The following is a 14919-nucleotide window of genomic DNA, read 5'->3' on the forward strand; positions in this document are numbered from 1 at the left end:
CAAAACTTAACCAGTTCACTAGGATTGCAGGCTATTTCATACACACCTGTGCACACACGCACATAGATACAGAACCTTTGTCTTTTTTGTATTAAGAATGTCTTTATTGTATTGTGTGCCAAAGTTTCCAGAAGGTAGTCTGGCTCAACAGATGCTCTGCCACTTTGCTAGAAAGCAACCACCCATAAGCTTTAGGACTAGGAAGTGTACAAGCCAATCAACAACCAGAGCATTTCCATGAGTCTGGCTTCAATGTAGCCGGTTATGTGCCTGTCTTGTGATCAGGAACCATATAAGGTATTGACACAGAATCTTGTGGCATCTTCCAGGTTAATGGGTTTATTGTAGCATTAAGCTGCTGTAACGGGCCTTCTTGGTTGTGGCACCAAAACTTTGGAACTCCCTCCCCAGGGAGATTCATTTGTCTCCCTCTACCCTTATCTTCTGCCAGAGGGTGAAGGTATGTTTTGTTTTGTTTGGCATTCCCTCGCTAACTCTTATTAGCCCTCCTCCTCGTTTGCGTGTTTTTATGTGTAAGTGTAAGGATGTGTCACTGGCCACCAAGATTAAGTTAATTCATGCCATCATATCCCCTATTACTATGTATGGGTGTGAAAGCTGGACATTGAAGAAAGCGGAGCCGGATAGTAAGAAAGTAGATTCCTTTGAAATGTGGTGTTGGAGGAGAGTGTTACGGATACCATGGACTGCCAAAAAAAAAAAAAAAATCAGTGGGTAATAGATCAAATCAAGTCTGAACTGACCCTAGAAGCTAAAATGACTAAACTGGGGCTATCGTATTTTGGTCATATTATGAGAAGACAAGAGTCACTAGAGAAGACAATCATGCTAGGTGTTGCGTATGTAAATAGTTAGGTGGGTAAGCAGGGGAAGAGCTAGGCGCTTGAGTCCCAGACGAAGGCTCCTAAACCCTGCTCGCACTATTGGCCAAGCCAGCGCAACCCATTGGCCCTAAGCCGGGTCGCACCATTGGCGACCCGGGGGTTGTTACTCCCCATCACGAACTGGGGGGAGTGGCCGCAAGCAGCCAGGGGGGAATATAAGCGGGGCCATTTTACACAGTTCTCAGTTCTGTTCTGTACTACAATAAAGCGTTGTTGTTGGAACTCCGTCTCGACCTCGTGTGTCCTCCCCACGTGGACTTAACACTAGGAAAGGTTGAGGGCAGCAGGAAAAGAGGAAGACCCAACAAGAGATGGATTGATTCAATAAAGGAAGCAGCAGCCCTCAATTTGCAAGATCTGAGCAAGACAGGACATTTTGGAGGACACTGATTCATAGGGTCGCCATGAGTAGGAAGTGACTTGACGGACGGACGGACGGACGGACAGACGGACGGACAGACGGACGGACAGACGGACGGACAGACGGAGAATTTTTTTATATGTGTGTGTCAGATGCTTTTTAACATTTGAAATGTTTGCCACCTGGGGGGTCCACAATTGGGTAGAAAAGTGGCATAGAAAATTTCAAATAAATAGATAAATGTTGGCTGAAGGGACACGGGAAATCCTGAACATATGATTGTGTCTTGCATCGATTTATAACATCAGCCTATCTCGTTCAGACCTGTTTGCTATGAGCAGCAATTCTACAACCAGGCATCTTTGTTAGCACTGGGGCCCTGAGATCCTCTCATCCGGAAGTGCCAGGAGCAATCAAATCTGGGACTTCAGTTTCATAAAGGATGAGCCTAGATGTTGACCTGCAGGACTATCAGGTTCAGACCTTTGCATCTTTTGATGAGCACTTTATGCATCTTCAAATTTCAGCTATGGTGGTGCGCCAGAATCAAGCCACGAAGAGCTGGGATTGCATTGTTCTATTAGTTCTTTTTCAGGGTTTTTCCCCTTCCTTCCTTTCTTTTAAAGCTGGGATGCTCTGAGTTTGCTGTCTGATTACTGTGAATGTGTCTATTTGAAAGAATGTTAATGTTCCCTTAATGGCTGTGGATGGTCGCCGGAATAGGCAACTCACCCTCAGGGGTGAGATTGGAGATGAGCACTGGGCAGATTACAGGCTAGAAACCACAATTTTGCAGTTTTTTAATTTGGAGACAAAAAGAGGGAGATAGAGGGGGAAAGCGTGAGTGGGCAGAAGGTGAACCACACTGGGATGGAGCATCCCTCCCTGGGAATCTTGCTTCTACTTAGGCTCTGCTTCTATATTTGTAAATAAAGGAACTCTTACAAAGGCACCGTAAATCTCCAGTGCTTTGCCTACAGACGCAGAATAGGAGAGCCCTGCTCAGAGAAACGGAGGAGCGCTAGGGTTGCCAGGTTCCTCTTTGCCACCGGCGGGAGGTTTTTGGGGAGGAGTCTGAGGGCGGGGTTTGGGGAGGGGAGGGATTTCAATGCCATAGAGTCCAATGGCCAAAGCGGCCATTTTCTCCAGGTGAGTTGATCTCTATCGGCTGGAGATCAATTGTAATAGCAGGAGATCTCCAGCTACTACTTAGAAGCTGGCAACCCTAAGGAGCGCGTCATAGTTTGATTTGTTAAAAACATTCCACACGCCATGAGAGCATGGAGATGAGGTGGGAAATCGGAATAAACTGGATAATTGCAAATCCAAAAGGGCCATTCTGTTTGATAGAGTTACTGCAGAGTACTGCAGGGCAGCAAAGCACCGTGAAATCTGTTCAGGAAAGACATTCATTGTTTTTCCCAACATCTCTTGGATATGATGACTCAGAAACTCAGTTTAAATACCTGTGGAAGAGGAGCAGACCAGCAGAAACGTCTCTCAGCATTCTGTAATCAACATTCCCAACCATACTCCCCAAAGGTCACAGATTCCAGCCATAGAAGAATTAAAATTCCACTGATATAAATGGTAAAGTTAGACATACATTAACTCGCTCCTGCTGAAACCAGCATTACTGAGGGCCAAACTATATGACGTTGGAGTTCTGAGACTGGAAATCCAGACATGTTGGGTGGCCCTAAAAAGCATCCACGTTGAGGGAGGGTGGATATGGGTTGAAGCTGCAGGACTGGAGGCGGGGAGCTTTCCCACTGCATGATATTTCGGAAGTTGAATCTGCTTCCTCCAGGCAGCTTTCCACAGGCGAGAAGAAGACAGGCATAATACAGAAGTGAAAAAAGACAGATATGGTACAGGAACCTCTTTCCCTCTCCTGAATCTTTTGAGGAACTGGGGGGGCGGGATTAAATAAAGACTACAGCCTCCCTTCATCACCACCACACCATGATCCATATTAGGCTGGCTCCTGTGTGCCATAGAGTCCAATTGCCAAAGCGGCAATTTTCTCCAGAACTGATTTCTATTGCCTGGAGAACAGCTGTAATAGCGGGAGATCTCCTGGAGGTTGGCAACCCTACTTATCTCCCCCCCATCTTCAACTATATTTATTACTTATTTATTTCATTTATATCCTGCTTTTCTTCACAATGGTGACCCAAAGCGGCTTACATCATTTTCCTCTCCTCCATTTTATCTTCAGTTAAGTTGTAAGAAGAGCCCTGTGGCAGAGTGGTAAGCTGCAGTACTGCAGTCCAAGCTCTGCTCACGACCTGAGTTCGATACCAACGGATGTTGGTTTCAAGTAGCCGGCTCAAGGTTGACTCAGGCTTCCATCCTTCCGAGGTTGGTAAAGTGAGTACCCAGCTTGCTGGGGGTAAAGGGAAGATGACTGGGGAAGGCACTGGCAAACCACCCCGTAAACAAAGTCAGCCTTGGAAACGTCAGGATATGAAGTCACCCCATGGGTCAGGAATGACCCGGTGCTTGCACAGGGGACCTTTGCCTTTTTTTTTAAGTTGTAAGAAATTCTATGGGCTGACACATCTAGGGTTCCCAATACCGCCTCAGGAAATTTGGGGGGGGGGTGCATGGGGAAGACAGTGTTTGGGAAGGACCTGATGTCACTTCTGGATAATGCTCTAATCTGCCCTTGCAGTCTCTACACTCTTTACCATGGAGACCGGGGAAATTCCTAGAGTGTCACTATGTGGAGACCAATTCTCTCCTCATTTCTTCAAGGGCAGCAAATTGGGGCTGGAGGAAGGTGATTCTTCTCCTGGGCAAGTAAATGGGAGGCCTAGACACACCTCACATTGGTCCTCATAAATAATATCACCCTTGCATGAGCATGTGAAGGCCTCAAGCCTGGCAGTAGCTCACAGTCACAAGATACTTGCATATGGGCTGCCTAGGTGAGAACTGGTCCTTGCTTTCTACCTAATGCATCTCACATGGTGTTTTGAGGATATGTGTTAAATAAACTGGTACCTGGAGGTAGACATGACTCAAAGCAGATTTGCACACTTATTTCTGACTTGGCAACAATCCTTACAAAGTGACTGTGCCATCATATTTTCAAGCAGAGAGCTGTTTGCATGTGAAAAGTTGCACACCAGAGAAAACTCTCAAACCTAGTTTTTTCTTCTTCTTCTTTTTCCAGAATGATTGTGTTTCCATTTTTCACATGGGAGCTATTTCAAATAAACAGCTTTCCTACTTTAAAATAGCACGTTAACCACCACCTTATTTGTTGGGCACAGAGAGTTTGAAGAAGGTGTTGAATATAAAAGGAGAAAACTACATAAGCATTCTCCCGTACTCAAGCCCCCAAACTCCAATTAAGCCTGTAGGAAAATAGGTGCATTTGCTGAGATTACACCACTTTTGCTGTTGTTAAAGCAATGCTGTAGTGCATGGAGTTGCAATTCACCGCACCGACATCAGTAGGGATAAACCTGCGCGTAAATCGCCCACGTAACATATTACAAATCAAGTCTAGCATTGCGACTCTTGAAGATCATTGTAAAACTTGGAAAACAAAGGTTTATAACAGAGCTAAACACTAGTACACATTTAAGAACAACAGCACTAGGGAAAAGGTAAGGTTGCCATAAATTCAGCTTTGGTTTTTCCACAGTATACATTTACAAGACATCAATGATATATATTTTTACACTTCCAACATACAGATGTCTACATTACCTTTTTCGCCAGGAGAGAATACAGAGGTAGACAGTCCTTTTGAGCTGCTCCAAAAGCAGAAGGAAAGTTCAAAGAGAAAAAGAAGAATCCTTTCCCTTGTTTAGTTGTTGCCGGGAACAACAATCACGGCATGTAAAATGACAGTAAGCATCAACTCTGATGGTATTGGCAAGGCTGCGTTTTCTGTGTAGTCAACAGAAAGCCAGAGTTTCTGCTTTGCCCTGTTCCAGTATAACTGCAGAAATCCTCCGGCACAGTTCAAACAACTCACTTATCAATAAAAGATCCTTACAAGACTGCAACAGTCAGCTTGCAAATATATCTGCTTCTCTGTCTAAGTTGATCTACTAACAAAATACCATCATTTAGACAAGTTAACCAGTTACTAGGGCATGTTTGTGAGAAACACCAATCAACTCTTGTGCAACACAGGTGTGCTTTCAAAAGAAGAAATGGTCACATTGCAGCAGCTGTGCAAAGTTTCATTTATTCCCTTTTTACGAAGACAGAACTCCCTACTTGGGAACTGTATAACCAGTTAGTGAGCTCAAGTATCATTATTGAAGTTAATCAGAAAAGTCATGCTCCACAACAACATGGAAAACCTTACCCAACAGAGACAGGTAAAGGACGGGCTCACAGACAGACAGACTGCTCTTCTCCAATCTGTGGGGGGCAGGTGGCATTGATCTACCAATCTGCTGAGCAAAGTTTCAAGCATTCAAAGGACCTCCAACTTCTGTTGGCAGAAGAGCCACTTAAATTGGAGGCAAGTTTCTTTGGCCCCAGGAAAGTTTAAGCACACAAAGCCACCTTCAACAGTATCAGACCCTCTCAGTCTATCGAGCTCAGTAGCATCTACTAAGCAGGAAGCTGCTCTCCAGGGTCTCGGCACATAGGGTTGCAAACCTCCAGGTGGTGGCTGGAGATCTCCTGCTATTACAACTGATCTCCAGCTGATAGAGATCAGTTCCCCTGGAGAAAATGGCTGCTTTGGCAATTGGATTCTATAGCATTGAAGTCCCTCCCTTCCCCAAACCCCACCCTCCTCAGGTTCCGCCCCAAAAACTTCCCACTGGTGGTGAAGAGAGACCAGGCAACCCGACCTACTACCTAATCCTTTAAATTGGAAATGTTTCACTGAAGATGCTTGCAACCTTTCTAAGCAGAGGGGTGGTCTGCAAGCCAGTGTATGGTTGTTTTTCTGGCTAAATGAATGGTACCTGGTTTATTTACATGCAAATGATATCCTGATATTGAAGACCAGATCCTAGTTACAGTTCTTGGGGTCAGGAAGCGATTTTCCTCCTAGCCAGATAGGCCAGGGATCCTGGAGAGGTTTTTTTTTTGGGGGGGGGGATCTTCTGGGCGTGGAGTACGGATCACTGGGGGTGTGGGGGGAAGGTAGTTGTGAATTTCCTGCATTGTGCAGGGGGTTGGACTAGATGACCCTGGTGGTCCCTTCCAACTCTATGATTTGTGCTACAAATACTGCACTTTGCCATTCTAGTGCTTAGGAGATAAATATTTATTTTTCCCATCACTCTTTGAAGCTCAGATAAACTTATAAGGCATTTTGAAAGCCACTCCTTTGTGCAACAGGTATCTGGTAAACATGGTCTGCCCTAGAGTGCTTTGCAGTTATCTTGCATTCTGTTCCTGTTCCGATAATTTAAAAAATGTCTCTTGCATCGATGTGCAAAGCTGGAAAGAGGGAGAATGCATCTCACTCTGCAGTCACCTGGTGCTGCTGTAGGTTTTACCCAACAAATTGTCATTAGGAACAGGTCTCCTGTTTATTTTAGGGCATCTGGAAAATGTCACTACCCCCAGCTGCATCCAGAAATTCTCCATACCCACTCCCCCCCCTTAAAAAGTACTACTGGGAGGATCATCTCTAAGAGACTTACTGTTCCCCATTTAAGGAGGCTGAGAGCGATTCGAGTCCCGAAGCACCTTAAAGATCAACAAGATTTCCAGAGTATAAGCTTTTGAGGGTCAAAGCTCCCTCCGATCATATTTGACAAAGGGAGCTTTGACTCTTGGAAGCGTATACCCTGGAAATCTCAGTGATAGGGTTGCCAGCTCTGAACATAAGAAAAGCCATGCTGGATCAGACCAAGGCCCATCAAGTCCAGCAGTCTGTTCACACAGTGGCCAACCAGATGCCTTTAGGAATCCCACAAACAAGACAACTGCAGCAGCATTATCCTGCCTGTGTTCCAAAGCACCTAATATAATAGACATGCTCCTCTGATCCTGGAGAGAATAGGTATGCATCATGACTAGTATCCATTTTTACTAGTAGCCTGAATAGCCCTCACCTCCATGAACATGTCCACTCTCCTCTTAAAGCCTTCCAAGTTGGCAGCCATCACCACATCCTGGGGCAGGGAGTTCCACAATTTAACTATGCGTTAACAAACACACTGCAATATCACCACCATTTGGATGGTGGCCGAAAAAGAATGCACTGCAAAAAAAGGTGGGAAAAGCTGTCCTTTTGGAAGTGCTCCAGACATTTTAAACAGCACACTGTAGCAATTCAGAAGCGCAAGGAAGAACTGAAAACAGGAGAAAGCAGTTTTCATAAAAAACAGCTGGGCCCCAGGATGCCAATGGGACACAAGCTGCTTGTCTGAAAAGGTTTTTTAAAAATCCATTAGCAAGCAAGAGCCAAAACAATTGTGTCTGAAATGACACAAAAAATCCGTTAGCGACTGGCTGTTCAAACTATTATAAGGGCAGTTTGAAAGGGGCCCTAGAAACCGACAATCTAGAGATGGGTTTTAAGTCACAGGTTGCATAACACCACACTAACATGCTGGTACTATTGTAAGGCATCCAGCCTTGGTATAAAGCACCAGATTCACCTTCATATGCCAAAGACCTACACTGATTCCATTTCAGATGTCCACAGCCAAGTTATCATTCTTATCTGGATATTTAATAAAGCTCCTTACAGCAAATGAACTATCTAGTGTAGAAATGTGCCGGGGGGGAAACGCTATTGATCAAATGGACAGATTTTGTTTGCAAATGCAGAAGAAGTAGCACACACCCATTTAGGTGAATATACCCACATCTATATTATGGCCTTAGTACTTTTACTTTTAGCATAATCAAGTTCCTTCCAAGTACGGTAGCTACTTCCCACACAGACCTCGTTTTATGTCTGCTGCCTACTTAATATTGAAAATAATTAAGACGTCCAAGCTGTCAAATCTATAAAAGTATTTTTGAACATAAGCACCATGTCAATTCTTAGCATTGCTGCTGTGTTTTCAGATCTCACAGATTGCTTTATTCCAGGCAAGCAAAACATGATCCCACATCTTCTTTCGTTGCTGTTTCCGCTATCAGAGATAACTTATCTGGAGGCCAGGCTGGGGACCATTGCTTACTGGATAGTTGCAATTGGTGCAGTATCACATTTTGTGTGTTAGTAAAGCACTCATGATTGGCGCCATGTTTGCCATGGAAATCTGGCTTCAGACTAGACAAATTCGCACTGATCTTGGTCTCACAGAAAGCAACAGGAAACTAATGCTTCTGGCCACAGATTTCTTTTGGGACAAGGGAAGCACCATTTTTCTAATTCTTATCCTAGGGTGTCCAGTAGGGTTGCCAGGTCCCTTTTCACCACCGGCGGGAGGTTTTTTGGGCGGAGCCTGAGGAGGGCGGGGTTTGAGGAGGGGAGGGACTTCAATGCCATAGAGTCCAATTGTCAACGCGGCCATTTTCTCCAGGTGAACAGATCTCTTTCGGCTGGAGATCAGTTGTAATACCAGGAGATCTTCAGCTATTACCTGGAGGTTGGCAACCCTAGTGTCCAGAATAGTGTATATACTGCATCGAGTTCTAGTCACCACCTCTAAAAAAGGATAACATAGAGATGGAAAAGGTACCAAAAAGGGTGATCAAATTCATCAAGGACTGAAGTAGCTTCACCAAGGTGGAAAAGCTGAAGAGTTTTGTGCATTTCAGGTTATAAAAAGAGACAACTAAGGGAGGATATAAAGGAGATTTATAAAATAACACATTGTGTGGAAGAAGGATGTACAGAGAATGTTTTTCCCCTCTCCCATGATACTGGAATGCCAAGAATTTTGTAAGCAGTAGATTCAAGACAGACAAAAGAAAGTATTTCCTCACAAAACCCACATTTACCTTTCTAAAGTTCACTGCCACAAAGATGCAGTGATAGTCACTCAGTTAGATGGTCTTGAAAACAGAACAAATTCAGAGAGGACAGGTTCATCAATTGCTATTAACCATGATGGCTATGAAACATCCATGTTCAGAGACAGTATACCTTTGGCATTGAAGTCCCCCCCAGACCCTGCCCTTCTCAGGCTCCGCCCCAAAAACCTCCGAAGAGGGACCTGGCAGACTTACTTAGAGCTCTCTCAGCCCCACCTATCTCATAGGGTGCCTGATGTGGGGAGGGGAAGGTGAGTGTAAGACGGTTTGATTCTTCTTTAAGTGGTAGAAAAAGTCGACATATAAAAACCAACTCTTCTTCTTTAAGAAATATAGCTCTAATATTGTCTGGATTAAACCCTACTGAAGGGGGAAGTTTTTCACCCTCACCTTTACTTTTTTCCTTTCGTCAGTCCTCTAAATTTAGTCAAATAGTATCTCTTCCCAAATATTTTATTGCAAAATTTATAGATATTTGGAGATATAATCAGGGAATTAAAGATTACATATACTTTTCGGTCACTTATGATTTTCACTCAAGATGTGTTTTTGTAAAAAACAAAACAAAAAAACAACCACGTAACTCAGAATATTTCTTATACAGAGAACCATGAATTGTATCACTGCAGTAGTCGTTTTTTGGCCAGGAGTTCTGTCAAGCATGGTGACGGAATAATCTGCTGTTGATAAATGAAAATGTTTTGTCAAATATAAAACAATGTATAACATTTACCCTTATTTTGGAAGGGTAATGTTCAAATCTCAATTATTTGGGATGCTTATGAACATAGCAAGAGAAGTACCTGTACAAAAGGCTTTTATTCTTAAACATAAACAACAGTGGTAATTGACTAAATTGTGTGGCAAAAAAAGTAGACTAGCAGATTTACATTAGAAAACAAGATTTTGCACTGACAGTCTAAGCAGAGTTACACACTTCTAAATTCACTGAAGCCAACAAGCTTAGAAGGGTATAATTCTGCATAGGAAGACACTGGAAGACTACATATAATAAACTCATGAAAGGAAGATGAGTTAAAGGAAAGCTATGAAGTGGGCCTTAGTATTTTTTAAAGCAACATTTCTTTGATAATGGAAACAAAGCTGATTGCTTTGTAGGCAATGAAATGGAGCAAAATAAAACCAAAAACATGAAAACCCAGCCAGCAACCAAATCTTCATTGTAAAAAAGGCCTCTGAATATTTTTTTTAAATCTGCAAACTTTCCAAAAGATGGTTGAAGAAGATCTCCATACCTCCTCTTGAAGATTACTCCACAGGAGGGGTATAGCCACTTGAAATGACGCATGCTCTCACAGTTGTGCACCTAACAAATTCTGCTAGATCAACCTAAGGCTGATACTGAGAAAGACAGTTCCTTATGTTTCAGGAGTATGAACTATATCAAGCAGAGGCTTACCATATTTGCCAATCTCCAGGTAAGGAGAAGTTCTCCAAGAATTACAACTGATCTCCAGATTACAGAGATCAGTTTCCCCTGGAGAAAATGGCAGCTTCAGAAGGTGGACTCTAGGTAGGGTTGCCAGGTCCCTCTTCACCACCAGCGGGAGGTTTTTGGGGTGAAGCCTGAGGAGGGTGAGATTTGGGGAGGGGAGAGACTTCAGTGCCATAGAGTCCAATTGCCAAAGCAGCCAATTTCTCCAGGTGAACTGATCTCTATCGGCTGGATAAAGATTTTGAATGAGTTTCTAGGATTGCAATTCCTTCCCCTCTCCCCGCCAAGCAGATGTCTTGTACTTTTTAATGCTGCCTGACATGCAGCTAGCATGATGGAGATGTAGCGACAGGAAAACCTGCTAAATTTCTGCATGCCAGACATCTACTAAAGAAACATGAGCCCTGCCAAAGGAGAAGGTTGGGAAGGGGGGAAGGCTGTCAACTTTATTAGCTACCATCAGCAAGGTCCTTATTTTCACCCTGGCTTTTTCCTCTTCCTGCTCTAAAGAACTGTAAAGCATACCACAGGCCTGTACAGGCCTGTTCCTTCTCTAATTTTCCTTGTCAATGCCAAAAGGAAGAGTTCATGAGCCCAGCAGAGCTGTTTATTTTTGGTTCATTTGTATGAGTAACATTTTTCCCCAAGAGAAGTTTCCTAGGAAATAATCTGAAAACTTTACCTTTCTACAAACGACACTGTAACTGTTTATTCTGAGAGCTAACTGTTCATGCCAAATATGCTTTCCACATGGATATCCATGTTTGCAGTAGCAAGCACTTAAACTATGAAAGATAGATGGGCAACCTGAGGGTCAAACTAAGCATGGGGGAGATTTCAGACCCCTGTCAGTCTTTTAAAGAGAAGTTACAGCGGCATAGAAACTGAGTTTGGATTGGGGCCACGTTGGGAAGGGTTTAACTCTTCTACCATCACTCCATTTTGGTAATGAAAATTGTGTTCCCCTGCAACATTATTAGCCTTTTAAAGGAAAAATACAGGTATTCATCTTTTCCTGCCTTTTATTTAAGCAGCACTAATAATGTAAGGAATCCAGTTCTGATTAGCCAAAGTGTGCAGGGGTAGAAAGGTTAAATCCCGATTCCCTTCCCATGGAGTCCAAACTGAATTGAGCTCCTGTGCAGGTATAATTGCAGTTAAAAAGAGGGTCCCATGACAGATCTCCCAATGTCTTGTTTATTTTTACCCTCATTCTCTAATATATAGGCCTGAACTCGTCAGATCTCAGAAGCTAAGCAGGGTCGGCCCTGGCTAGGGTTGCCAGTTGCGAGTTGGGAAATACCTGGAGATCTGGCAGTTGGAGCCTAAGGGGGGCTAGCTTTGGAGAGGGGAAAGTCAGTTGTAATCCCAGGAGATCTCCTGTAACTGCCTGGAGGTTGGCAACCATTGCCTGCCCTGGCGAGTATTTGGATGGGAGACCACCAAGGAATATCATGGTTGTGAGGTGGAGGCAGGCAATGGTAAACCACCTCCAAACGTCTTTTGCCTTGAAAACCCTCCGAGGTCGTCATAAATCAGATGTCACCTGATGGCAAAAAAAAAAAAAAAAAAGGCTCCCAAGCATATCTTTATCATGGCCTTTCTCTAAAAAGTTCAAGGTGCTACACATGGGTCTCCTACCCTCCATTTCATTCTTGTAACAACTCTGTGAGATACGCTAGGCTGAATGAGAATGACTGGTCCAACATTATCTAATGAACTTAATGGCGGGGTAGAGATTTAAACCCAGATCACCTAAGTCCAATACTCTTAACAACTTTACCACACTGGATTTTGGAAGAAGCCCATACATGGGTGTTATTCACACTCGGTGCGTTTACTGTGGGAGTCACCGGTATAGTCACGGCAAACACAATTTCTGGGAGTTTTATTTTCAGGCATGGAGTGTATAAGTGTAGGACTTCTAGTCCCCACAGACCTAATGTTTGTGGTATCCTAGCCCACATGAACCTCGATCATTCCACTTTCCTCTGGAATATCTCATGTGCTAGTTGCGATGTCAATGGGAACAAAACCAGGATGTACACCTCAAATGCCATGCAGTTCTTTTCTGCAACATCTGAGAGCTTTTGCTTCACCTCACTTTTTCATACTACCTGTGGGAGCAAGTACTGTTCAGCGCCTCCCCTTGCTGCAAAGAGAATGTGAAAAACTCACATTTTGGCAGGAGCCCATTTTGTAGCTTCTCTTTGTGTCGGCATCACCCCTTCCGGAAAACACGCCAACATCATCACACAAGTATCACTTAAACGGTAAAGGGCCCCTTCACGGTGTGGCGCTTCAGGGACTAAACCCGGAAGGGGCTTAAGCACATTACGCACACGTGGCTTCCTCTCCAAGCAGGCTGCTGGATTGGTGGGCAATTGCCTGCCAGTTCCAGCAACCTTGCAACCCTAGGTATAATGCCATGGAACCCACCTTCCACAGCGGCCATTTTCTCCATGTGAATGGACTGCTGTTGCCTGGAGCTCAATTGTTCGGGTTGCCAACCTCCAGGTACTAGCTGGAAATCTCCTGCTGTTACCACTGATCTCTAGCTGATAGAGATCAGTTCACCTGGAGAAAATGGCCACTATGGTATTGAAGTCTCTCCCCTCCCCAACCCCTGCCCTTTTCAGGCTCTGCCCCAAAAATTCCAGAGCTGGAACCCTAGTTGGGAGATCTCCAGCCACCACCTGGAAGATGGCAACCCTAGTGTAAGCTCACTGAATGAGCAAGCTTACACCCATTCTTATTGTCACCCAGCGCAGGTCAAAGCAGAGTCAACCCTGTAGTACTACCAGCATTGTCCCTAGGGTTGCCAACCTCCAGGTGGTAGCTGGAGATCTGCAATTATAACTGATCTCCAGACAACAGAGATCAATTCACATGGAGAAATGGGTGCTTTGGAAGATGGACTCTATGGCATTATACCTCGTTAAAGTTTCTCCCCCAAACCCCGCCATCCCCAGGCTCCACCCGCCAAATCTCCAGCAATTTCCCAACCCGGATTCGGCAACCCTGGTTGTCCCAATCCACCCCATCTAAAAACATTGGAAATTGCTCTCAGGAAGCTCAGCTCTACGATGTCCAACCAGGAGCAAAAGCAGCTGCCCTTGAGACATGGATTATCTGCTTTCACTTGGAAGGAGAAGTAATCAGCCATGTGGGGAGCAGAGACAGTAAAATAAAAGGAATAACAACTACAGCAAACTCATTCGTTCTCCAGGCAAAACTGCAGCAATAGCAGCTTTGGTTTTTGAACAATACATGCACGTATCCTAGCTGTTGGCAGCTCCTGGAGACATGGTGCCTTTCCCATGCCCTCACATAAGAAATCCAGCCATTCACTCCCGCTTGTTAAAAACTGTTAACCTGATATCTCATTGAACTATAGGCTCCTGGCCAGAAGGTTCACCAATACCTGGTTCATTAATTACTAAAAACTCCCAAAGCTCCTTACCTTAAAGCTCTAGCATGCTTTGTCCATAAGTTCCTGGTTGGCTGCTTCTCAGGTAGATACTGCATTGCTTGCACGCTCAAAAAGGAGTGGCAAAGAATGTGGGTTGCTTTTTTTTTTTTTTTTTTTAAAGAAGGAACTGTTTCCCTAGCGAAGGACAGGTGTTTTGAAACTCGCCCTGGCCTGAGGCTAAGAAAGCAAGGAAATAGTAGAACTACTATTCCCAGCAGGCTTTGTAAAGACTCTTCGCTGGAAATACTATAGATTGTGGGAGTTGTAGTGGTAAATTGCCCATGACATAGCTGCAAGGTTTTATGGCCTGCTTCAAGGGAAGGGTGGGGAAATAATATATTCATCTAGAAATGAATACGCATGATTGCAATTTCACTTTATTTGTAAATGTACAGTTCAAAAATAATGTCTTCAATGTGATATCATTGTATAGTATTTTCTTTATAATAATTGGCAATTATTTTTAACAGTGCAGATAACTATCATAATCCTCCATTTTTTAAAAAAATCTGACTTTTGTAATTAACAGTTATTAATGGTGCCATTGGATTTCTGGGTTTTAAACATTAAACATTAAACATATTTTAAGGTGGCACCTGGAGATCTCCCGCTATTACAGCTGATGTCCAGACAACCAATCGGTTACCCTTAGGGTTGCCAACCTCCAGGTACTTATTATTATGGAAGTATAGTACTAAGCTCAAACAAAAAGATACAATAATACTCAAGCAAACTATGCAAACATATATTGTGAAAGACGTGTAACATCTACAAACAAGTGAAAACAACTATAAATATA

General features: G+C 43.7%; 1 protein-coding gene across 1 annotated transcript in view; it reads right to left on the reverse strand.

Annotated features, from left to right (window-relative positions):
• The window catches only part of TBXAS1 (thromboxane A synthase 1), a 280650-nt gene extending 266429 nt beyond the window's left edge, over positions 1-14221 (reverse strand). The window contains exon 1 of the mRNA XM_056847438.1: positions 14112-14221. The gene's annotated coding sequence lies outside the window, so the exon portion shown is untranslated. The remainder of the gene's footprint in view (positions 1-14111) is intronic.
• Positions 14222-14919: the final 698 nt, after the last annotated feature.

Source organism: Euleptes europaea, chromosome 3 (genome assembly GCF_029931775.1).
Source record: "Euleptes europaea isolate rEulEur1 chromosome 3, rEulEur1.hap1, whole genome shotgun sequence".
Classification (NCBI taxonomy): domain Eukaryota; kingdom Metazoa; phylum Chordata; class Lepidosauria; order Squamata; family Sphaerodactylidae; genus Euleptes; species Euleptes europaea.